The sequence below is a fragment of the Triticum dicoccoides genome, chromosome 3B (assembly GCF_002162155.2).
Source record: "Triticum dicoccoides isolate Atlit2015 ecotype Zavitan chromosome 3B, WEW_v2.0, whole genome shotgun sequence".
Lineage (NCBI taxonomy): Eukaryota > Viridiplantae > Streptophyta > Magnoliopsida > Poales > Poaceae > Triticum > Triticum dicoccoides.
This window is the reverse complement of record NC_041385.1, coordinates 660,092,664-660,117,820: the sequence shown is the minus strand read 5'-3', so window position 1 is coordinate 660,117,820 and position 25,157 is coordinate 660,092,664. Positions and strand designations below refer to the sequence as shown.

Here is a 25,157-nt window from a genome sequence, read left to right as displayed (position 1 = left end):
GACCTTCTCCGATTGGAGCTAAATCAAATGGCCGGAAATCCCTCCCTACCGCGGCCCCCTCCCTCTCCTCCTCCCCTCCCCTCATCACAAGATAAGAGAAGAGAAGAGGGAGATTGATCGATCGAGCGAGCGAGCAGGTCAGGAGGCGGCTCAGATTCGCCATGGCCACCCATGACCTCGACGGAGGTCGGCAATCGCTCGCCCGTGCACCGGGACAAGTCTTCCAACGACGTGGTCGTCAAGGGCCTTGACGGCATCCCTGCTTCCCCCCATCTGCTTCTGCTCTGTTGTGCTCGTTCGTGCGGCCGCCAAGGGCAACCCACGCATGGAGCTTCCTCCGACTTCTCTGTTAGTAGGTACTCTCTTGTCTCGCCCACCTTCGATTTGCTCTCCTCCCCTCCCCTTCCCTTCCCTTCCCTCCCCTCCCCTCCCCTCACCTCATTTGGTTCCCTTCCTCATGCAGGCAGGTCGTGGCACGCGTCAGACATCACCAGTGTCAGACATCACCAACTCCTCATCGGCTTCCCCTGCCCGCACCTCTGCCCTCTCATGTAATCCCTCCGCTCTACTCTCTCATGTGCCCACGACGCCTTCATGGTTGGTGGAGATCAGTTCCTAATTTTGATTTGCACACACTAGACACATGATGGCGATTGGGCATGTGTTATGGGGATAAGGTTGCAGATTTCATACTTGCAAATCTAATGAGTCGAAGCTGATCAAATTCCTCCAGAATTTTTTGTCCAATTTGCTTACTACACTACATTGGCTGTGTGAAAAAAATGTGATCAAATATAATTCTGTCTGATCAATGGTTAGTGCATTTCCCCCAAACTTGTCTAGACCAGGCTTATCTGTTAGCTTCATTCCATGCTCTACTAGATTAATCCAAGTGAAGAATTAACCAAGCATGGATGAACCGCTATGTACTACTTCCTGTGAGGTTGTCAAGTGTGTAGTTAGAATTATAGTCATTGGCTATTTGGATCGTTTTGTATTTATCACCTCCAAAAGGAGGCAGATGGTGTTTAGTAATATTCTGTGCATTGCTTACTGTTTGGATCAAAGGAGGCGCAGCGAGCATGCATAGGTGGTCAGTCAGGCCGTCTTTAATTGGCCGGTTCCTGTTTCAGACCTAGCTCTATGGTACTGAGATGAATGAATTTTATTATGCGTCTAACTAACATAACTAGCAGCACCAAAACTATCGCATAAACTCAAATCAAATGTGATGCTATGTCAAAAAACAAAGTGGCCATGATAAATTGGCCGGTTTTCTTTTTGAGCGATTTGCCGGGTCCCTTCCGTGTGCATTTGATATCTGGGTGTGTGTGCGTGCTTCGTGCAGGTCTACCCTGAGGGGACTCAGATCGTCATCCCCTGGTTCAAGAGGCCCATCATCTATGATGTCCGCGCGTGACCCAACCTCGTCGAGAGAACCTCCAGGAGCTGGGATCTCCAGATGGTAACCTCCTCCTATCTCGATCCCTTCCCACCTAGCATAGATGCCTCATTTACTGCTTATGTGCGTGCCAAATCGATGCCTAGGACCGACCAAGGGGTCTGCTTTTAGTTGGCCATGTTCATATTTGTTGATACTCTCAAAGCGTAGCCAGTACGAGTTTTATTTGTTGACACTCTCCTCATGTGAAGTGATTAGTTAGCAATGTGGACCGGTGGATGGAGTTTGGTACATGTAAAACGGTTCTGGCATTGTCATTTCTGAGCATATTTTGTAACTGTAGCCTGCAACGGGGTTGACACTCTGCTCATATGCATTTTAGCTCTTTTTCTTTTAATCTGTTAGCAGTGGTCACCATTATATATTGTCTGTGAATAAGTATTTCAACTCATTCGCATTGAATCCGTTAAAAACAGTCGCAATACTTGTTTGCTTCATGATTATATGTTGCCATGATGATTTAAGACGATTAGCTGACACTCAACAAGTTATATCATTCTGACCATGTGAATTTGATAGTGGTGCACTTATTTTCAGAAGTAGCATTTACACTGCAGCTCCTTGCATATATATGACACTGCTTGGTACATGTAAAACGGTTCTGGCATTCTCATCTCTGAGCATATTCTGTAACTGTAGCCTCCAAGGGGATTTAGCATATATGCATTTTAGGTGATGGACTCATTCCCATGGTGGTTCTGCCTGGGTTTTCCTGATGTTGTTTCGCATTGGGTTCTGATTCACTTTGCTGCTATTGTTTCTGTGGCGATGCAGACTTGTGGTGAACAAGAGCAAGGCCAAGAAAGACTCCAACAAGCCCAAGCGCCCCCTAAGCGCCGTCTTAGTCCTCATGTGAGCCCCTGATTTGATTTGTTGTTGTGGTTCGATTCGTTGTTTCTATGGCATGGATAATTGGCAGACTAGTAATGCAGCATGCTAGCTAGTGATTTTTCAGACATAATACTAGTGATTTTTCTTTCTTTCTTTCTTTCTTTCACATGCTAGCTAGCAATGGCCAGAAATACTACTGTTTTCAGTTGATAGACTCAAATAATGCAGCATGCATTGTCCTTTTCCCTGCACAAATAATGCAGTATGAGATGTGTGACCACATCATGTAATTGTTGCATATATATAGAGTGGTCCTTTGTGATCTGCAAATGGTAGTAAGCATTGCCTGCCACCACCGCATGTAATGAGCAACAGTCACACACAAATTCAGACAAATGCATACATGGCCTCACACTACAAACACTTATTGTAGGTAGAGGCTGATGGAGAGACGGAGGCGCACCCTGATTTGCTCATGCAAGCCCAAATAGGGATCTCACCGTGGCAACGCCACAGCCGCGGCTCGAGCTAGATCACCATGGCGACGCACATCACAAGACCCCGCTGTTGGATTCATTTCTCTGCAGGTAGCCTATTGCTGAACCTTCATTCATTTTTGTTCGGTCCATCTTCTGAAATGTTTTGCCATGTCATGCCTTGACGCAGTAGATGCATAGCTGATTTTTTAATTGGAGTTTCACTGTCCACGGCCATATACAAGTTTACCCGATACCATCATAGAGTTAGAATAATTTTTGCCATGCTTAAAGATTGAGTCATGTACCAAGTTGCCATGCTGATTTTTAGACAGATAAAAACAGGATGCTGAATACCTGCTACTAATGGATACAAGGACAAAATGCATAGTTTCCTGTCAAGTAGTGTTTGTTTGGTGACAGAATGTTGTTTTTTCCTTCCAAGTATAATGCTCCTTTCATGTAGTGATGATACTACATCTATTTCGTGTCATGTTTATGCCTCTTCCAGAAAATGTGTTGCACCTACAGTAATCAATCTAAACTTATCCATTTTATTTTATAGGCCTTCGAGTACATTAGGCTTCTGCTTGACTATAACAGCTTACATGACCAACAAGTTCTGCTGATGAGTAGCATCTCTTATTTAGCCATTGTTTCATCAATTTTCACTTCTGCAGACATGTGTTCTGGTTTTCAGTTTCTGCATAGGCATGGCTGATAAGATAAAGAATAACAACTGTATAAACGGAGGTGGTTGGCTAGCATGGATTATGCTGGACTGACTAAGCTTGAGTACAAATTTCCTTCATTGTGAATTCAGTTAGCCATTGTTTGAGCAAATCATTTCTGCATACATGTGTACTGGTGTTAGTACTATCTACTATGGTGAATGCCATGCAAACAATTAACTTTCTTCATTTGATTGCCTGCTACATCTCCACTTCAATACTCATAATGCTACTGTCCAAATCTTGTTCAATTGGACTGACTACATATCTCTTGTTAAAATTGTGGTCTTGATCTTTTGTTCAAACTTGAGACATCATGCATAACTAGCTCTTCCTTTTCAGTCTAAACTTGGGACCTCTTTTGTTTTATATTCAGATCTATGACTAAAGGTCAAACTGCTATTTTTCCGTGCTTGATAAATCTGAGACCTCTTTCTATTCTTCTTCTTCAGGTCACACTGATGTTTTGCTGTGGTTGATAAACCTGAGACTTCTTTCTATTCTTCAAGGCGGTTTTGTTTAGGCCAGCCATGGAGCAGAAAGAACAAACATCGCTACTCAGCATTAGGGAAGGTAATGATCCTGATAATACTCTTATCATTTTGTTAATGGGAATATGTGTCCAGTCAATGCATGCTCTAGATGCTAGCTAGTCCTACTGGGCAGTATAGCTAATACTTTTCTTATTCTCGTAGAGCCGATGAGGCCATGATGCTTACCTTGCTGGAGCGCATCAACCCCGACCATGGCACCACATTCACAGTCTTGAGGTAGCCGTGCTGCAACTGCATCAACGCTATCTTCTCTGACTAGATAAGTCTTTGGTCTATCCCATTATTTTCTTTTGTTCTTTGGTCGATGGGCCATGATGCCACGACATATACTATTGTGTTGATTCCCTATGTGATGCATAAGCTATGGTGTTTTGTTTTAAGTCCGTTGTAAATTGTAATTGATAATGATTTGTGTAAAATTGGTGTAGAACATATGTCTTGTTATCTTAAATCGTTTGTGTCGTGCTCAATGAACCATCAAAGATTGAATCATTTTCTGTGTTCAAACATCTAGAACCATTATGGGAGTTTTGGTATTCATGCAGCAACTATGCCTTCGTGTATTCTGAACAGCCATTTCTGGGAGTTTTGGTATCCTTGCCTTGTGGTTATTATGGTTACATGTTAGATGTAGAGATGCTTCATGATTTAGCCCCTAGCTGCTTTCTATATTTGTTTTTATTTTGTTTATAACTCTTTTGGTTTATTGTTAGATGCCTTTGTTCAGCCTGTACAGACATATCCAGAAATGGTGTTTCCTCTCATTTAAAGAGCTCCAGCGTGAAAGTGAAGAGAAGAAGCCTGGAGTGTATTTGTAGTAGGTGTTACATGTTCTGATAGTATCACATGTAATGGTGAAATGAATTATGTAAAGGTTGTGCTATTAGCCAAAATTGGCATGTGGTTTGATGATTCTCATTTGTTTGCTATTCTGATTGAAATAATTGTGTGGAAATTGAAACATTGGTTGTCCTTAATTAGAACTTGACAAGTGGGACCTAATAGTATTTGGCATATAAAAAGGCCATTTTCCAAATAATATTCACAGGAAAAAACCCTAAAAACTAAGGAAATGGATTGTAAAAAGGCCGAGGCCCAATTGAGAAATAGATGCGGCCCAAGAAAAAACGGTCCAAAAAGGATCATGACCCTAGAATAAAAAGGCTGCAATTTTGGGCTTGGCCCATGAAGTCGACAAAAATTTGATAGGAAAAAATATATCGAAAGGCTGGATTAATGGGCTCGACCCATATAGACACCTAATCGAACCGGGCTGAATCTTATCAACGACCTTTTTCAAATGGTCGCAATTTTGCCACGTCAGATTGCCACGTTGGATCCGACGTGGCCTGGGCAGACAACCAGTGACCAAAACAAAATGTCATGGGTTCCACGACCTTTTGTATTGGTCGTAAACGTCCACGACCTTCTCACAAAGAAGGTCGTTAATTTTAGTTTACGCCTGCCAGCTTTTGACCTTCTATTTTTGGTCACAAAAAGGTCGCAAATGAAAAACAATGACCTTTAAGTGACCAATAGTGATGGTCGCAAGTTGACATATTTCTTGTAGTGAGCGGAGCCATTCCGCCGGGGGAACTTCCCTCCCAGAGGGCGAAATCAAAGACATCATCATCACCAACAACCCTCTCATCTTTGGGAGGCCAATCTTCATCAACATCTTCAACAACACCATCTAATCTCAAACCCTAGTTCATCTCTTGTGTTCAATCTTTGTAACGGAACCTCAGATTGGTACCTGTGGGTGACTAGTAGTGTTGATTACATCTTGTAGTTGATTGCTATATGGTTTATTTGGTGGAAGATTATATGTTCAGATCCATTATGCTATTTAATACCCCTCTAATATTGAGCATGAATATTATTTGTGAGTAGTTACTTTTGTTCTTGAGGCCACGGGAGAAGTCATGTTGCAAGTAACATGTGAACTTGATATGTGTTTGATATTTTGATGGTATGTATGTTGTGATTCCCTAAGTGGTGTCATGTGAATGTCAACTACATGACACTTCACCATATTTGGGCCTAGAATGCATTTGGAGTAGTTATTAGATGATGGGTTGCTAGAGTGACAGAAGCTTAAACCCTAGTTCATGTGTTATTTCGTAAGGGGCTGATTTGGATCCCTATGTTTAATGATATGGTTAAATTTTATCTTAATACTTTTCTCGTAGTTGCGGATGCTTGCGAGGGCGTTAAACATGTGGGAGGCTTGTTCAAGTAAGAACAGCACCCAAGCACTGGTCCACCCACATACCATATTATCAAAGTAGCGAACGTGAATCAAACCAACACGATGAAAGTGACTAGCTGAAATTCCCATGTGCTCTCAAGAACGCTTTGCCTATTATAAGAGACCGTTTTGGCCTGTCCTTTGCCACAAAAGTATTGGGCTACCTTCCTGCACTTTTTTACTGTTACCGTTACTTGCTCGTTACAAATTATCTTGCTAGCAAACTATATGTTACCTACAACTTCAGTGCTTGTAGAAGTTACCTTGTTGAAAACCGCTTGTAATTTCCACCTGCTCCTCGTTGGATTCGACACTCTTACTTAGCAAAAGGACTACAATTGATCCACTACACTTGTGGGTCATCATTTATATTATTTCATAATTCAAAACCTACATCTTACATTTCACTGGTTTGCTTCACAAAAATCACATCTATTTTAATTGCATGTTTGTGAAAAAATATTTTCACTCTTTTGAAGTAAATTGTTACACATTTAAAAAAATCAATTTCAAAAAGTCAATGGTTTCTAGTAAAATATGATGGTTTTAAATATTTCTGTTGAAATAGTGTTTTAAAAATTTCAAGTGGTATAGGTTTGGTTCAAATATGGAATATGAAACATTGAAATTTAAATGTGTTCGAAATGTATTCAAGATTGGTCTTGTCTAAAAGGCCCTGGTGCCAGGAGTTCAAATATGAAAAAAAATCAAATATGAACTTCTGGTTTAAAATATAGGATGATTTAATTTAGTAAAAGTGAAATAAAAGGTTGGATTTAACCGAAGAGAGAGAGAATGAGAGAGAGAGCACACTATCATATTTCTGCCATGCATCTATGCCAAAGACAAATAATGGGGCCACCTGCTGTATTTTGATGATGTATACTAGTTTATAGAAGAAAATCAGAATAAAGTGGTCCCACCTTCACGCATCTTGAAATGAGCAATGAATGGCGGATTTGTTGCCGCTAGGTAGCATCACCGCGCAAAAAGACTTTCTGCCATTCCCCCACAGTTGGAAGGACAGGAAGCTGCGGTGAGGGATGCGCGGCCTGAGGCTGGGCATGCACCGGTTGGGGCTCCCTATAGATCCCAGCCCACACCTCCTCCAATGTCTCTCGGCACAGCCAGGGAGGCAAGGAGAAGGGCCCCTGCCAGCATAGGTCGTTTCCTCATGCATCCCCACCACCTCTGCTTCCACCAGCACCCACCACAGGAGCCTCCTCCATGCCCTCCATATGCTGCTCATGAAATCGTCCATGTTCATGGCCCAAAATTGCACCCCGCCTCGCACACCGACTATTACATTTCGTACATCGTCAGCGCGAAGATTGAAGACTGTCGTGCATGCGCAACCATCTGCTCCTCACCTTCGAGAATGCGCGAGTGTGAGGGGACTTCTTCCTCTGAGAACTTCTCATCCTAGCTCATCTCTGACGCCATCCTATCACTCCATTGTGGTCTCTACGTACGCTCTTGCTTGTGGTGTGTGTATCAGTCTTGTGCGCCCCCTATTTATAGGCTGCCGCATGCAAGAGGTAAACATTGATTAAAGCATTAGATAGCTAGTAATGTCACGTGATTGATGAAAAAAGTCAGCTATAGATAGATAGATACAGCGTAGATAGTTCATCTCATATTGGATAGATAGGGTGCTGCCAAAGCGCCAAATGTTCACAAGATGCAGCTAACCCAGCACTGAGACAGGGCGCCACCCTTCTTGGCGTTGATGTTCTCATTGGACTATTCCACCATCTTCCTCAGCAGCTATAAAAGAATCACGACCACAAGGTGTTACCATCAGCACGCTCACATTAACTGTTTTAAGACTTGGCAATTATGTTGTTGCAAGCAATTGGAAAATTATGGTAAGTGTAGGAGTTTTTTTTTCTTGAAAAAGAAGGATCACCCCTGGCATCCGATGCACACAACAATAAGAGTATGAGTGTTGATGATCGCTATCATGGTTGGCCAAGGAGGGAGCGCAACTGAAGGCTAGTCGAACCATCAACAATAAGTCACGACGAAGGGGGAAAGTGGATCGACTACACAAGCATTATGATGGGTGACCACTGACATGTCTCTAGGGATCCCGCATGACCACTAATTTGAATATCTCAAATTTCACTAGATTTAAGAACTATTGGAATGATTAAAATTTCACCGATGCGACAAAGTGTGCCTATGTGATTGTGTCACCTCCACTTCTTCATAAGAGAGGAAATGCGAAGAATCTCACACACATATCAGAAATGGACTGCACACATAGCATCTTGTCATATTAAAACTTGAGTACACATCAACAAATTGCTAATTTCCTTTCGTCTCGTTTGTTTGAAGTTTCTAACACACCCATCATGATCTATTAACAGTAACAACAACACAAGTTCACTTGCTTGACCACATAAATACCGACATTTAATTCCTGATGGGTTTTAGGTACTACTGGTAAATTACTATACCATCTCGCTCCAAAAAAGGTAACTATTATCAACACCTATAAACAATAACAACAACTCAAGTTCACTTGCTTGACCAGATAAACATTTACTTTTGGGTCCTGGCTGGTTTTTGTATTACTTGTAAATTACTATATCATCCCAAAAATAGTGTATATACCCCCTAAACTATCACGTTTCAGTCACATCGCCCCCTAGCATTGAAAACCGGGATCTTAGTCCCCTCAGCTATCTTAAACCAGACATATCAACCCCTAGAAGCTTGGTAGGTGCTTTTGAAGAGTGGTTTTGCATTTTCACGAATATGAGACATTGACTAAGGCATATAGGGTCCCAAGTCTAAGTGTAATCAACCATTTCTCCCTCCTAAAATCCCCTCTGACCAAAATAGAGCATGTAACAAGATGGAGCCACCATTTCCGCCATCCATGGCCTCAACGATATCCTCCTGGTTCTCACAATCTTCCACAGCCGACGGTGACACCACTATGGGCCTATGGGGAGGATGCCCATCGTCCGCATCCTGTGCCAGCTCGATGAGCTTGAGTATGTTGTCTGCTAATGGTAGGGTGTCATAGTTGAAGGAGTCGGTGGGGGACATCCTACCTGCTTCAGACTGGGATCTCGAGGCCACCAGGTATGGTGCCATTGTCGCTCTCGGCCATGGTTGGAATGAGAAGAATTGGCGAGGCCAAGGTAGGTGGCGAGCAGGGTCATCCTTTCCCATGCTTCAGAAATGATAGTAGTCGGCGAGGCGGAGCCGTGGAGGTCACCGTCCTCGTCCTACACCTTCCTTCCCCTCATGCATGCGGTCGATTCCTTGGTTAACACATGTTTTTACACTGATAGGTGGGTTCACGTGGGCAACACCATCCACAAAACCAGCTAGCAGGCCTCGGGAGGGGGGTGACCTGCCCGATTTGGGCTAGTTAGTGGGTTAAGATACTGGTTTTCGATGTGAGGGAGTGATGTGCCCAAACTGTCATGGTTTACGGGGGTATATACACTTTTTCCAAAAAGAAATGTTAATTACTATCAACACCACAATTGTCTCTGCAGTTGCATCAGACACAAAACAACTAGAATGCAAGTCCTCCTCATCGTCCTGCTAGCACATCTATGGAAGTTGAAATGTGGGTCACCGTTCACCAGATGCAGTTGCCACAGTTCCTCGACATGGTGCCACCCATCTTGGCGTTGATGTTCTCCTTGGACTATTCCATCATTCCTCCACCAGCTGTAAACAATATTATGACCACAAGGAGTTAACATCAACACGCACACATTAACTCTTTTTAGACTTGGTAATTAGATTGTTGCAAGTAATTTACAAATGATGGTAAATGTAGGAGGCTTTTTTTTGAGAAATGGATGATCACAAGTGGCCTCCGATGCACACAGCCATATGAGTATGCGTGTTGATACTCGCTGTCATGGTTAGCCAGCCAAGGAGCGCGTGAAGACTAGACGAACCCTCAAGTTGTGAGCCGAGGCAGAGGGAAAAGGGAATGGACTACCCAAGCATTGCAACGGGTGACCACCGTCAATTCTCATGGGATCCCGCGTGACCACTAATTTGAATATCTCAAACGTCATTGGATTTAAAAACTATTTGAATATCTCAAATTTCATAGACGCGATAAAGTGCACCTATGTGACTAAACTCTATTCGTGTGTCATCTCCACTTCTTCATAAGAGAGCAAAGGTGAAGACTCTCACACACACCTCCGAAATAGACCACACATAGCATTGCATCATATTAAAGCGCGAGTACACATCAACATAGTGCTAACTTTCTTTTGTTCCATTCGTATGAACCTTCTGATTAACCCATCATCACCTATATACGAATAGTAACAACAAAACAAGTGCACTTTCTTGAAAAAACACTAACAATTGGTTCTTTATGGGTTTTAGGTGCCACTAGTAAATGAATGCCATGCCACTCTGAAAGGAAATGCTAACTACTATCAACTCTCATGGGATTTTGTGTGACCACTGATTTGAATAGCTAAAATTTCACCGGATTTAATAACTATTTGAATGGCTTAAATTTCACTTACGCAACAAAGTGCACCTACATGACTAAACTCAACTCATGTGTCATCTGCACTTCTTCAGAAGATAGAAAATGCAAAGACTCCATCATACACTGGAAATGAAACACACACATAGCATCACATCATATTAAGGAGAGCGTACACGGGACGCAGAGTATCTAGTCCCGAGCTCATATGCTCATTAGTCAACATTAGAATCCAAAAATGTAAAAAAAATAAAAAAATCAGAATTTTGTTTGGTAAAAACTTTCACAAATATTCTTAGTTCATGAAAATTTTATCCCGAAATAACATTCTTGGAGGTCTTCGTAAAAAAACAAACTCGGCACTCCAGAAATGCTATTTTTGAAAGCATTTTGGAGCATTTTTTTGCCATGACTTTCACGAATATTATTTCAAGATGAAATTCGCAAGCACCGAGAACATTTGTCAAAGTTTACACCCAAAAAATTCAGAAATTATTGAATTTTTTTAATTTATTATTCACCTCAAGCTCAGTTGAGCTTGGAAGTATAAGGGGAATTTCGTACTACACATCAACATGTTGCTAATTTTCTCTTGTTCCATTTGTCTGAAGTTTTTGACAAATCCATCATCATCTATAAACAGTAATAACAACAAAAGTTCACTTGCTTGACCAAATAAACACTGATATTTGTGTTCTTGTGGGTTATAGGTACCACTAGTAAATTAACATATCACCACAGAAAAGGTAACTACTATCAACACCACGAGTATTGCTGCACTTGCATCAAACACAAAAAACAACCAGACTTCATGTACTCCTCCTGCCTGCATGACTATGGAAGTTGAATGGCAAGTCACTGTTCACCAAATGGAGCTGCTGCAGCGCCTCAACAACAGGGTGTCACCCTTCTTGGCATTGACGTTCTCCTTTGACTGTTCCATCTTCTTCACTAGTTGTAAAAAAATCATGACCATAGGGTGTTATCATCAGCACACACACATTAACATTTTTAAGACATGGCTATTATATTCTTGCAAGCAATTGGCAAATGATGGTAAGCATAGGAGGATTTATTCTGAGAAAAAGAGGATCACCCCCGACCCCCGATGCACATAACCGTAATACTATGAACGTTGATAATCTCCGTCATGGTTGGCCAACCAGGGAACGCAACTGAAGGCTAGTCAGACCCTCAAGCAGCGAGCCACGATGGAGGGGAAAGGGAATTGACTACCCAAGCATTACGATGGGTCACTATCGTCAAGTCTCACGGGATCTCGTGTGACCACTTATTTGAATAGCTCAAATTCCACTGGATGTAAAAACTATTTCAGTGGCTCAAATTTCATTGGCGCGGCAAAGAGCGCTTACGTGACTAAACTCCACTCCTGTGTCATATCCACTTCTTCAGAGGAGAGCAAACGAGAATACTCCCCCACATATATATCTGAAATAGACCACACACGTTGCATCGCATCATATTAAATCACGAGTACACATCAACATATTGCAAATTTTCTTTTGTTCCATTTGTTTGAAGCTTCTGACAAACACATATACCTATAAACAGTAACAACAACACACAGTTCACTTGCTTGACCAGATAAACATTCACATTTGGTTCCTTATTGGTTTTAACTACTAGTAGTAAATTACTATACTACCCTGCCCTAAAAGGAAAGGCGTAACTGCTATCAACACAACAATTGATTCTCATCCTCCAGCTAACATGGCTATGGAAGCTGAATGGTGGGTCAGCATTCACTAGGTGCAGCTTCTGTTGCGTCGCGGCAGGGCGCCACTATCGTGGTTTTGTCATGGTAGATGTCCTTGTGTAAGGACTTAGTCGTGAGGCCAACGCATCTAAGTGGTAGCTTGAACAGGGTTGAGCAGGACGAGAGACGCGAGATTTTACCCAGGTCCGGCCCCTCGCGGTGGAGGTAAAAGCCTACATCCCGTTTCATTGATATTGATGATGATGACGATCTTGGTTACAAGGGTGGTGTTTCGCTACCTCTATCTCGAGAGCATCTACATTGATCTTGTCTAAGACTTGCCTGACTAAGCCCTGACTATCTTAACCTGTAAAGAACCTGACCCTCTTGGGGTGCCCTGCCCCTCCATATATAAGTTGAAGGGGCGGGTTTACATGTAGAGTCCTAGTAGGATAAGGATTTAGCCTATTTCTGAATTCCCATCGCGGGCTTCTTGGCATGGGCTTCTGAATCCCGGGCTTCTTATGTCCAGACGAGCGCCTTACAGCCAGGTGGCTTACATTCAGGACTTATCTTCAGGGATTATCTTCAGGAGTCTCATCTTTCGAGACTCATCATGGCGGGTTAATATGGCTGGTTACGATGGCTACATTAGTCTAGAGAGGACTTACATGGATGCTCAAGTCCAGAGAGGACTTAACATGGCTGCTTAAGACCAGAGATGACTTAACATCAGGGTGACTTAAGCCCGAAGATGACTTAAGCTTCAGGGCGTCTTATCCTTATGAGTCGGGCCTTGGTCGTGGGGAATATCCCCAACATTAGCCCCCAGTTTAGCTTGGAATTTATTCATGCTAAACTCTTGAAATAAGAATATGTAAAGGGACAGGCTCACTCAAAAAGATGAGTTTTAGTTCATACCCTCGGTTCCTCTTGATTCATTAGCTGGTTCTTCGAGTCTCTTGGTTTCTGGTTCTGGTGCTTCAATCTTGATCTCGTGCCTCTGCACAATCAGGTCAACGGGCCTGGGTCTGTTGCACCTGGGTGGACCATAACGGGCCGTCATTAATCGGCCATATTAGATGACGCTATGAAAATGACCCAACAGATTAATGAGCCACAAATGGGCCAACTGTAACCATTGGCTGCATTTGGCCCACAAGCAGAAAAGGCCAGTAACGGGCCATAAGTAACTGAATTCTGTAAATGAGCCCAAGAATAAATGATCCCTAAGAAGGCCAAAAGTTAACATGGACTAGAAACAGCCAAATGGAATAATGGGCCATTAATGGGTATAAAGCGATACACTATTCATTACGGGCTAGTTTCACCACGGGCGGTTAATGGGCCAAGAGTTACAAAGGGATCATATGGGCTGAAAGACGTCATGTGCCATACGTGGGCAGGAAGTTACAACGGGCTAGAATCATATTGGCCGGCCCAGATGATGCTACTGGGCCTGATTCGGATAGGCCGTAACGGGCCTTGACTTAGCGGCCTATAAATGGGCTACATGCGAACAAGCCGTTAACAGGCTTTCTGTGGGCCGGCCCGCTACCTTTTGACCAAGTCAAACGGGCTGGCCTTTTCACCGGAATGGGCCTCTGTTGGGTCGTGCCACATGTCGACGTATCATAGGCGCCTTCGGTCCAATGAGTGGATGACATTGCTACGTCTTGAGCTTGCGTTGGTTTTCCTTGAAGAGGAAAGGGTGATGCAACAATAGTAGCGTAAGTATTTCCCTCAGTTTTTGAGAACCAAGGTATCAATCCAGTAGGAGGCTCCTCAAAAGTCCCACGCGCCTACCCAAACAAACAAGAACTCGTAACCAATGTAATAAAGGGGTTGTCAATCCATTCACGGCCACTTGCGAAAGTGAGATTTGATAGAGATAATATGATAAGATAAATATATTTTTGGTATTTTATAATATAGATTGGAAAAGTAAAGATGCAAATAAAAGTAGATTGAAAGCTTATATGATAAAAAATAGACCCGGGGGCCATAGGTTTCACTAGTGGCTTCTCTCAAGATAGCATAAGTATTACGGTGGGTGAACAAATTACTGTCGAGCAATTGATAGAAAAGCGAATAATTATGAGATTATCTAGGCATGATCATGTATATAGGCATCACGTCCGTGACAAGTAGACCGACTCCTACCTGCATCTACTACTATTACTCCACACATCGACCGCTATCCAGCATGCATCTAGAGTATTAAGTTCATAAAGAACAGACTAACGCATTAAGAAATATGACATGATGTAGAGGGATAAACTCATGCAATATGATATAAACCCCATCTTTTTATCCTCGATGGCAACAATACAATACGTGCCTTGCTGCCCCTGCTGTCACTGGGAAAGGACACTGCAAGATTGAACCCAAAGCTAAGCACTTCTCCCATTGCAAGAAAGATCAATCTAGTAGGCCAAACCAAACTGATAATTCGAAGAGACTTGCAAAGATAACTTAATCACACATAAAATAATTCAGAGGAGATTCAAATATTTCTCATAGATAAACTTGATTATAAACCCACAATTCATCAGATCTCGACAAACACACTGCAAAAAGAGTTACGTCGAATAGATCTCCAAGAAGATCAAGGAGAACTTTGTATTGAGAATCAAAGAGAGAGAAGAAGTCATCTAGCTAATAACTATGGACCCGAAGGTCTGTGGTAAACTACTCACAACTCATCGGAGAGGCTATGGTGTTGATGTAGAAGCCCTCCGTGGTCGATTCCCTCTTCGGCGAAGCGCCAGTGAAGGCTCCAAGATGGGATCTCGCGGATACAGAAGGTTATGGCAGTGCAAATAGTTTTTCGTTGGCTCCCCTGATGTTTTCGGGGTACATGGGTATATATAGGAGGAAGAAGTAGGTCAGTGGACGCCCGAGGGGTGCACGAGACAGGGGGAACGCCCTCCACCCTCGTGGCCGCCTCTTTCGTTTATTGACTTCCACTCCAAGTCCTCTGGATCACGTTTGTTCCAAAAAGATCGCTCCCGAAGGTTTCATTCCGTTTGGACTCCATTTGATATTCCTTTTCTTCGAAACACTGAAATAGGCAAAAAAAAACAGCAATACGGGTTGGGCTTCCGGTTTGTAGGTTAGTCCCAAAAATGATATAAATGTGTAAAGTAAATCCCATAAACATCCAAAACGGGTAATATAATAGCATGGAACAATAAAAAATTATAGATATGCTGGAGACGTATCAAGCATCCCCATGCTTGATTCCTGCTTCTCCTCGAGTAGGTAAATGATAAAAACAGAATTTTTGATGTGGAATGCTACCTAGCATAATTCTTAATGTAATTTTCTTTATTGTGGCATGAATGTTCAGATCCAAATGATTCAAAATAAAAGTTCATATTGACATAAGAAATAGTAATACTTCAAGCATACTAATCAAGCAATCATGTCTTCTCAAAATAACATGGCTAAAGAAAGTTATCCCTACAAAATCATAAAGTCTGGCTGTTGCTCTATCTTCATCACACAAAGTATTTAATCATGCACACCCCCGATGACAAGCCAAGCAATTGTTTCATACTTTAGTAATCTCAAACTTTTTCAACTTTCACGCAATACATGAGCGTGAGCCATGGACATAACACTATAAGTGGAATAGAATGGTGGTTGTGGAGAAGACAAAAAGGAGAAGATAGTCTCACATCAACTAGGCCTATCAACGGGCTATGGAGATGCCCATTAATATATATCAATGTGAGTGAGTATGGATTGCCATGCAACGGATGCACCAGAGCTATAAATGTATGAAAGCTCAATAAAAGAAACTAAGTGGGTGTGCATCCAACTCGCTTGCTCACGAAGACCTAGGGCATTTTGAGGAAGCCCATCATTGGAATATACAAGCCAAGTTCTATAATGAAAATTCCCACTAGTATATGAAAGTGGCAACATAGGAGACTCTCTATCATGAAGATCATGGTGCTACTTTGAAGCACAAGTGTGGTAAAAAGGATAGTAGCATTGTCCCTTCTCTCTTTTTCTCTCATTTTTTGTTTGGCCTTCCTTTTTTTATTTGGCCTCTTTTTTTTATTTGGTAGGCTCTTTGGCCTCTTTTTTTTATAAAGTCCGAAGTCTCATCCCGACTTGTGGGGGAACCATAGTCTCCATCATCCTTTCCTCACTGGGACAATGCTCTAAAAATGAAGATCATCACACTTTTATTTACTTACAAGTCAAGATTACAACTCAATACTTAGAACAAGATATGACTCTATAAGAATGCCTCCGGCGGTGTACCGGGATATGCAATGAATCAAGAGTGACATGTATGAAAATTATGAAGGTGGCCTTGCCACAAATACGGTGTCAACTACATGATCATGCAAAGAGCAATATGACAATGATGATGCGTGTCATATAAACGGAATGGTGGAAAGTTGCATGGCAATATATCTCGGAGTGGCTATGGAAATGCCATAATAGGTAGGTATGGTGGCTGTTTTGAGGAAGGTATATGGTGGGTGTATGGTACGGGCGAAAGTTGTGTGGCACAAAAGAGGCTAGCAATGGTGGAAGGGTGCGAGTGCGTATAATCCATGGACTCAACATTAGTCATAAAGAACTCATGTACTTATTGCAAAAATCTACAAGTCATCAAAAAGAAATTACTGCGCGCATGCTCCTAGGGGGTTTGATTGGTAGGAAAAGACCATCGCTCATCCCCGACCGCCACTCCTAAGGAAGACAATCAATAAATAAAATTCTGCTCCAACTTCATCATAAAGTGGTTCACCATACATGCATGCTACGGGAATCACAAACTTCAACACAAGTATTCTTTAAATTCATAATCACCCAACTAGCATGACTCTAATATCACCACCTTTATATCTCACAACAATTGTCAAGCATCAAATTGATCATAGCATCCAATTCACTTTCTATGATAGTTTTTATTATACCCAACTTGGATGCCCATCATTCTAGGACCACTTTTATAACCATAGAAAATACCATGTTGTTCTAAGAGACTCTCAGAATAATATAAGTGAAGCATGAGAGATCAAAAATTTCTTCAAACTTAAGCCACCGCTGTGCTCTAAAAGATATAAGTGAAGCACTAGAGCAAAAATTATCAAGCTCAAAAGATATAAGTGAAGCACATAGAGTATTCTAATAATTTTCAATCAAGTGGGATTCTTCCCAAAAGGTGTGTACAGAAAGGATGATTGTGGTAAACTAAAAAGCAAAGACTAATATCATACAACACGCTCCAAGCAAAACACATATCATGTGGCGAATAAAAATATAGCTCCAAGTAAAGTTACCGATAAACGAAGACGAAAGAGGGGATGCCTTTCGGGGCATCCCCAAGCTTAGGATTTTGGATATTCTTGAATATCTTGGGGTGCCATGGGCATCCCCAAGCTTAGGCTCTTGCCACTCCTTATTCCATAATCCATCAAATCTTTACCCAAAACATGAAAACTTCACAACACAAAACTCAACAGGAAATCTCATAAGCTCCGTTAGTGAAAGAAAGCAAAACCACCACATAAGGTACTGTAATTAACTCATTCTTTATTTATATTGGTGTTAAACATACTGTATTCCAAGTTCTCTATGGTTCATACCACTTAATACTAGCCATAGATGCATTAAAATAAGCAAACAACACACGAAAAACAGAATCTATCAAAAACAGAACAGTATGTAGCAATCTGTAACTCTCGAATACTTCTGGAACCCTAAAAATCCTACAAAAATAGGAAGTCCTTGGAAATTTGTATATTCATCTACAGAAAAATAATAAATGCAAAAGCACATTCCTGTGAATTACTAAAATTATTTTTGTGCGCACAAAGTTTCTGTTTTTCAGCAGAATCAAATTAACTATCACCATAGGTTATACTTGGCACAAACACTAAATAAAACATAAAAAGACATATAAACAGAAAGTAGAAGCAAAATTGATTGAATAACAGCTAGGAAAAATATTGGGTTGTCTCCCAACAAGCGCTTTTCTTTAACGCCTTTTTAGCTAGGCATTGAGATTTCAATGATGCTCACATGAAAGACAAGAATTGAAGCATAAAGAGAGCATCATAAAACATCTGACGAACACACTTAAGTCTAACATACTTCCTATGCATAGGTTTTTTATAAGCAATCAAATTATCAAGGCAAGCAAAAACTAGCACATGCAAGGAAGAAGACGTTAGCAATCTCAACATGAAGAGAGGTAATTTAGTAACATGAAAATTTCTACAACCATATTTTCCTCTCTCATAATAATTACATGTAGGATCCTAAGCAAATTCAACAAAATATCTATCATATAACATATTCTCAACATGATCCACATGCATGCAAAGTTGACACTCTTCCAAGATAGTGGGATTAACATTAACTAAAGTCATGACCTCTCCAAACCCACTTTTATCAACAATATCATAAGATTGATAATACTCCAAATATGTGGGATCTAAAGTTGACACTCTTCCAAACCCACTTTCAATATTATTGCAAACACTATTATCAATCTCATATTCATCATGGGGCTTAAATAAATTTTCAAGATCATAAGAAGAATCACCTCAATCATGATCATTGCAACAAATAGTAGACATAGCAAAACTAGCATCCCCAAGCTTAGGGTTTTGCATATTATTAGCACAATTGACATCAAGAGAATTTATAATAAAATCATTGCAATCATGCTTTTTATTCAAAGATCTATCATGAATCGCTTCATAAAGTACTTCATCACAATTTTTAGATTAACGAATTTCAAGCGAAACTTCCTGAAGATAATCTAGTGCACAAAACTCACTTGCAATTGGTTCATCATAATTGGATCTCTTAAAAAGATTAGCAAGCGGATGAGGACCCATAGATCTTAGCTTCTTTGTTTAGTAACAAAAACACAATTATTCCAACCAAACGAGCAAACGAGCCAAGTAAGACATTAAGGTAAACGAAAATACGAACATAAGAAGGGCGAATAAAACGGCAAGGGTGAAGTGGGGGAGAGGAAAACGAGAGGAAAATAGCAAATAATGTAAATGCAAGGGAGATGAGTTTGCGATGGGTACTTGGTATGTCTTGACTTGAGCGAAGATCTCCCCGGCGACGGCGCCAGAAATCTTCTTGCTACGTCTTGAGCTTGCGTTGGTTTTCCTTGAAGAGGAAAGGGTGATGCAGCAATAGTAGCATAAGTATTTCCCTCAGTTTTTGAGAACCAAGGTATCAATCCAGTAGGAGGCTCCTCAAAAATCCCACGCACCTACACAAACACAAACAAACAAGAACTCGCAACCAACGCAATAAAGGGGTTGTCAATCCCTTTAGGCCACCTGCAAAAGTGAGATCTGATAGAGATAATATGATAAGATAAATATATTTTTGGTATTTTATAATATAGATTGGAAAAGTAAAGATGCAAATAAAAGTAGATTGAAAGCTTATATGATAAAAGATAGTGGTTTCACTAGTGGCTTCTCTCAAGATAGCATAAGTATTACGGTGGGTGAACAAATTACTTTTGAGCAATTGATAGAAAAGCGAATAATTATGAGATTATCTAGGCATGATCATGTATATAGGCATCACGTCCGTGACAAGTAGACCGACTCCTGCCTTCATCTACTATTATTACTCCACACATCGACCGCTATCCAGCATGCATCTAGAGTATTAAGTTCATAAAGAACAGAGTAACGCATTAAGAAAGATGACATGATGTAGAGGGATAAACTCATGCAATATGATATAAACCCAATCCTTTTATCCTCGATGGAAACAATACAATACGTGCCTTGCTGCCCCTGCTGTCACCGGGAAAGGACACCGCAAGATTGAACCCAAACCTAAGCACTTCTCCCATTGCAAGAAAGATCAATCTAGTAGGACAAACCAAACTGGTAATTCGAAGAGACTTGCAAAGATAACTTAATCACACATAAAAGAATTCAGAGTAGATTCAAATATTTCTCATAGATAAACTTGATCATAAACCCACAATTCATCGGATCTCGACAAACACACCGCAAAAGGAGTTACATCAAATAAATCTCCAAGAAGATCAAGGAGAACTTTGTATTGAGATTCAAAGAGAGAGAAGAAGCCATCTAGCTAATAACTATGGACCCGAAGGTCTGTGGTAAACTACTCACAACTAATCGGAGAGGCTATGGTGTTGATGTAGAAGCCCTCCATGGTCGATTCCCCCTCCGACGGAGCGCCGGCGAAGGCTCCAAGATTGGATCTCGTGGATACAGAAGGTTACAGTGATGGAAATAGTTTTTCATTGGCTCCCCTGATGTTTTTGGCGTACATGGGTATATATAGGAGGAAGAAGTAGGTCGGTGGACGCCCGAGGGGCCCACGAGACAGGGGGCGCGCCCAGTAGGGGGGCGCCCTCCACCCTCGTGGCCGCCTCTTTTGTTTCTTGACTTCTACTCCAAGTCCTCTGGATCATGTTTGTTCCAAAAAGATCGCTCCCAAAGGTTTCATTCCGTTTGGACTCTGTTTGATATTCCTTTTCTCCGAAACACTGAAATCAGCAAAAAAAATAGCAATACGGGCTGGGCCTCCAGTTAGTAGGTTAGTCCCAAAAATGATATAAATGTGTAAAGTAAAGCCCATAAACATCCAAAACGGGTAATATAATAGCATGGAACAATCAAAAATTATAGATATGTTGGAGACATATAAGACATCTGTCCTAACGGTGAGCTGACGCGTGGTTCCTCTGGACATTGAGAATTTTACATGTGGAAAATCCCCAGTGATATGGGTTATTAATGGGTTATCGGATCCAAACCGGAACCCGATAGCTTAACGGCGACCCATTACGGTGGATGCCACATGTCAGTCACCCTTGACGAAAGCACTTTCATGGAAGTGGACACTTCCGTGATGATAATTTTGGTAATGTCATGGAACACGTCTACGAGAGCACATGTATGGATATCTTGATTCTGTCATAAAATCGTCATGGATGTACATGCATGACAGAAAACGTGACCCACTGTGACAAACATGTATCATCACAGAAATGTATTTTTTTGTAGTGCTTGGTTTATCCTTGCTATCAGTAAGTTGTCTCTCACATGACTTAAGCCATTTTTTAAACCTTGACAAGTTCAGGGTCATGAAGATTGACTTGTCAAGAGTACGGCGGGTCATCTTGTTCGGAGTAGTATCAAGCATACATGCAGGTTTAACCACTAATGTGGCGTTTGACCGGGTCACAAGGGTTTTGTAAGCTAAACTCATTGAGTTGGAAGTCCCCTGGTGCCCTTATGATCAATTAATAAAGGCTCATGCTCAGTACATATGAGATGAAACGACAAACGCCCTGAGTTTCGGGGATGCTGGCTTTATTACATTGATCATAATAAGATAAGCCAATAAGGCAGGATACCATGTTTGAACCGCACATCATGGCAGCAAGTTCTCTTTGGCAACCATAATTTTTCTAAACTCGAACTTGTGAGAGATGAATTCCTCTTGAACCGGATATTGAGAGCTCAAAACTTTGTGAGAGATAGATTTCCCTTGAGCCAGATTTTAAACCGGAAATTTTTACTGACAATCTGGAATTTTTCTTTTGAACCGGAACTTTCTGATTTCTCAGTACTTTTTGAGCTAGAAATTTTCTGACAACTTTGAAATTTTCACTTATGTGACAGCAGTCTTCCGGTACCGGGTTGTCTTCCCCTTGATGAATGGGGTTCTTAAATTTATGACAACAGCCAATTCTGCCGAGTCATGTCTGTGCAGCCCCCGAGTCTTAAGATGACTAGAGAAGTTGGCTTGAGATTCTCCATATTTGACCGTGATATAAACCGGCATAGAGAATTTGAACAGCGGAACACTGGAATTTGTTTGAAGCTGGAGGTAAGATGGCGAGTTTAATGATCTTTGCTATGCGTATCATATGTCCTCCCATTTCTTGGTATTCTCTCTTGGTCCGGCTCATGTAGTTCTTCCAGGACCATTTTCTTCTCTTTTTTCTTTTGCTGGTTTTTGAATCACTGGGTCAAATAGTGGCCAGCTCACCCAGCCTCTCCAGGGATAGTTCATCCATGACCTACCCTTTTGATTTCTCAATATGCTGAAGCAGACCGGACCACGGTGATGGTGGCTTGTACACCTATTCGTCAGGAAATATGGCATGTGCAGACACTGGAACAAACTCCGTGTCTAATGTATATTGGACATGTGATTTTTGGATTTCACTTTGTCGTGTCCTCCGTGCCCAATGAACAACTGTCCTGCATATAAAAATATCAAAGACAGTATAATTGTTCTCTTGGGAAAACATGTATTGATAAAATAAATGGGAGGATAGCACCTGATACTTTTGTCGGATGATTGTAGACAGAGCAAACTAAGTTTCGACACGCAGATGGATCCACTTTTTGTTTTTACCCAGTCAAACTCCTTGGTCCTTTGTTCTCTGCTGGAGTCCATACCCGTAGGATATCTCTGGTGTATGTAATAGTTGTACCGACACTAGACTATTACCAGTTTCAGTTTGACCAAGTGATGCCCTCTGGGTAGCATCAAGTGCTACTTTAGACAAGTAAGTGCAACTCTGTAGAAGCAAGTATATAAATTCCAGCTCTGTAGCAATATCGGTTTGTTTGTGATGCAGAATACTAGCTTCACGTCCTCTCGTAGTCGAACAATAGCATTGGAAAGCTGGATGTGTCAAAGTTTTCTAATATCTCTTTTTTGTTGAAGACCCCCTGACTCTGAACTCCATACAGCTGCTGCTCGAGCTCACATCCTCCAGGGGGAGATAAAGAAGGACAAGACTCTGGTGGTGGTTGAGGCAAGGCTTTGGGAACGGCGGCTTGACAGGGGCCGGTAGGTTGGAGGCGCAAACCAGTGACAGCGGTGAGGCCGCAACAGAAGTGCTGGCGAGGCGGCTCAGAGGCTTGGCCTTGGAAGGAGCGGCTTGAGGCAAAACGGGCGACTCGGGGGCTGCAAGCATTGAGGCAGAGGCGATTTGGCTCGGCAGGAGCAACTGCAGGTGGCGGCGTCTTTCAAGCGAGGCTACGACGAAGGAAAATGACAATATGCTTCAAAGGTAAGGCGGGCGCGCATGGTCCGCGTCTTGGGGGCGGACGGCGGCTCACCGTGCGGCAAAAGGAGGCGACTTGGCAACGTATGCGAGTTGAAGAGGGGCGCCATGGCGCAGCAAATGTTGAGCAAGGCCAGGTGAGGCAATGACTCATGGTGGCTGCCTGAAGCAGGAGCACAACTGTGGAGATGGTCGGCTCAATGGTGGCAGGTTGGCGTGCCATTATGCAGAGGCGGAGCGGAGGCAGCCTGAGGCTGGGCGGCTCAGGGCCAAATTCGACAATGGTGGCTCGTGGTGGTATCGTGTTAGCGATGGAAAACGAGCGCGATGACAGCGGCCACGAGCGAGGCCAGCGACCCAGCATGGCCGAGCTGCAGGGCGGGCGGCGGCTTGAACGCCCGAAAACTCAAGAGACCGAGCGGCTCTAGCCACGACCACAATGGTGGCTCACGGCACGGCTATAGAAACTACGACGAGGAGGCGGCTTAGTGCGGGGCGGCTGGCGGCCCGAGACGCGGAGGTGAGGCCCGCAACCGGGGTGTCTTGAAGACAAAGGAGGAGCGGAGCTGACAGCGGAGGCAGGGCCAGCTCGGTGAGGCGGCCTGACCTAGAGAGGGCACGAACGCGACTGAGACGGGAGCGACGGATGGCCGCGACGGCTTGTGGTGACAAGCACCTATGACCGCCATGGCGGACGACCAACTCAACAGGGGCAACTTGATGCGGATGTAGCTTGGGGCCAGGACGATTCAATGGCGGGCGACAGAGGCATGCGGCGGCTTGTTGCGGTGGGTCGCGGCAGCGGCTTGGACGTGCAACAGAAGAGGAGGGTGCAGCTGGCCCTGGAAGCGGTGGCTCGAGGTCGTGGCCACGCTCAGCAGAGGCGGAGGGCGGGGCCAGCCACGGAGGCGACTTTTCGGAGAGTGATGACTTAAAGCCACTTGGCGACTCGCGCGTGAAGGTGGCTTGAGGTGGCGCCACGTGCAGCGATGACTGCAGGTTGAAGGAAGAGCGAGGCCATAGTGGTGAATTAAAAGCGCATGTAGAGGCGAAGTGTAGTGGAGACGGCTGAGCCCCGGTGGAGGCGGCTTACACTCAGGGCAGAAGGGCTGACGACTCGCCGTGATGGCGGCTTGATGCCGGCCATGGCAGGGGCGAAGTCGTCGAAGCGGCAGCCCAGGTTGCAGTGTAGCCGGGGCGGCTCGACCGAGCGAGGAAATAGAGAGAGTAGCAGACGGGTGGCTCAAGGACAACCACGGTAGATAAGCCAACTCACCCACGGTAGGTCGTGGCAGCTGAAGCAGATCAAGGCGACGACGGCTGATCAAGTCATGGACGCGGGCTGGGGAGATGCCCACTTGGTGCGACCAGCTCAACTTGAATCATGGCTACGGGGGCAGCTTTCAATGGAAGTGGCAGTGGCGAGCCGAGGCGCCGGCGGGTCTGCTGCTGAAGCGGAGAACATCGGCACAGTCGGTGGCGGCTAGCGGCCCAAGACGCGGCGTCTTGCACAGAGGGAGGCTGGTGATGGCTTGGAGGCAGGCAGCTGGAGATCAGCTCCGTCGAGGGTGA

At 43.0% G+C, this 25,157-nt stretch overlaps 1 long non-coding RNA gene and 2 pseudogenes across 1 annotated transcript; 1 reads left to right on the top strand and 2 right to left on the bottom strand.

The window, feature by feature from the left end:
- LOC119281752 overlaps nt 1-7,748 on the bottom strand; it is a 30,900-nt pseudogene extending 23,152 nt beyond the window's left edge.
- LOC119281754 lies at nt 13-4,073 on the top strand. The gene is made up of 6 exons (XR_005138541.1): nt 13-356; nt 464-551; nt 1,349-1,465; nt 2,237-2,314; nt 2,727-2,880; nt 3,953-4,073. It is a non-coding gene; the product is annotated as an uncharacterized LOC119281754 (long non-coding RNA).
- A 2,161-nt stretch (nt 7,749-9,909) lies between the features above and the next one.
- Nucleotides 9,910-25,157, bottom strand: part of LOC119281751 — a 35,048-nt pseudogene continuing 19,800 nt past the window's right edge.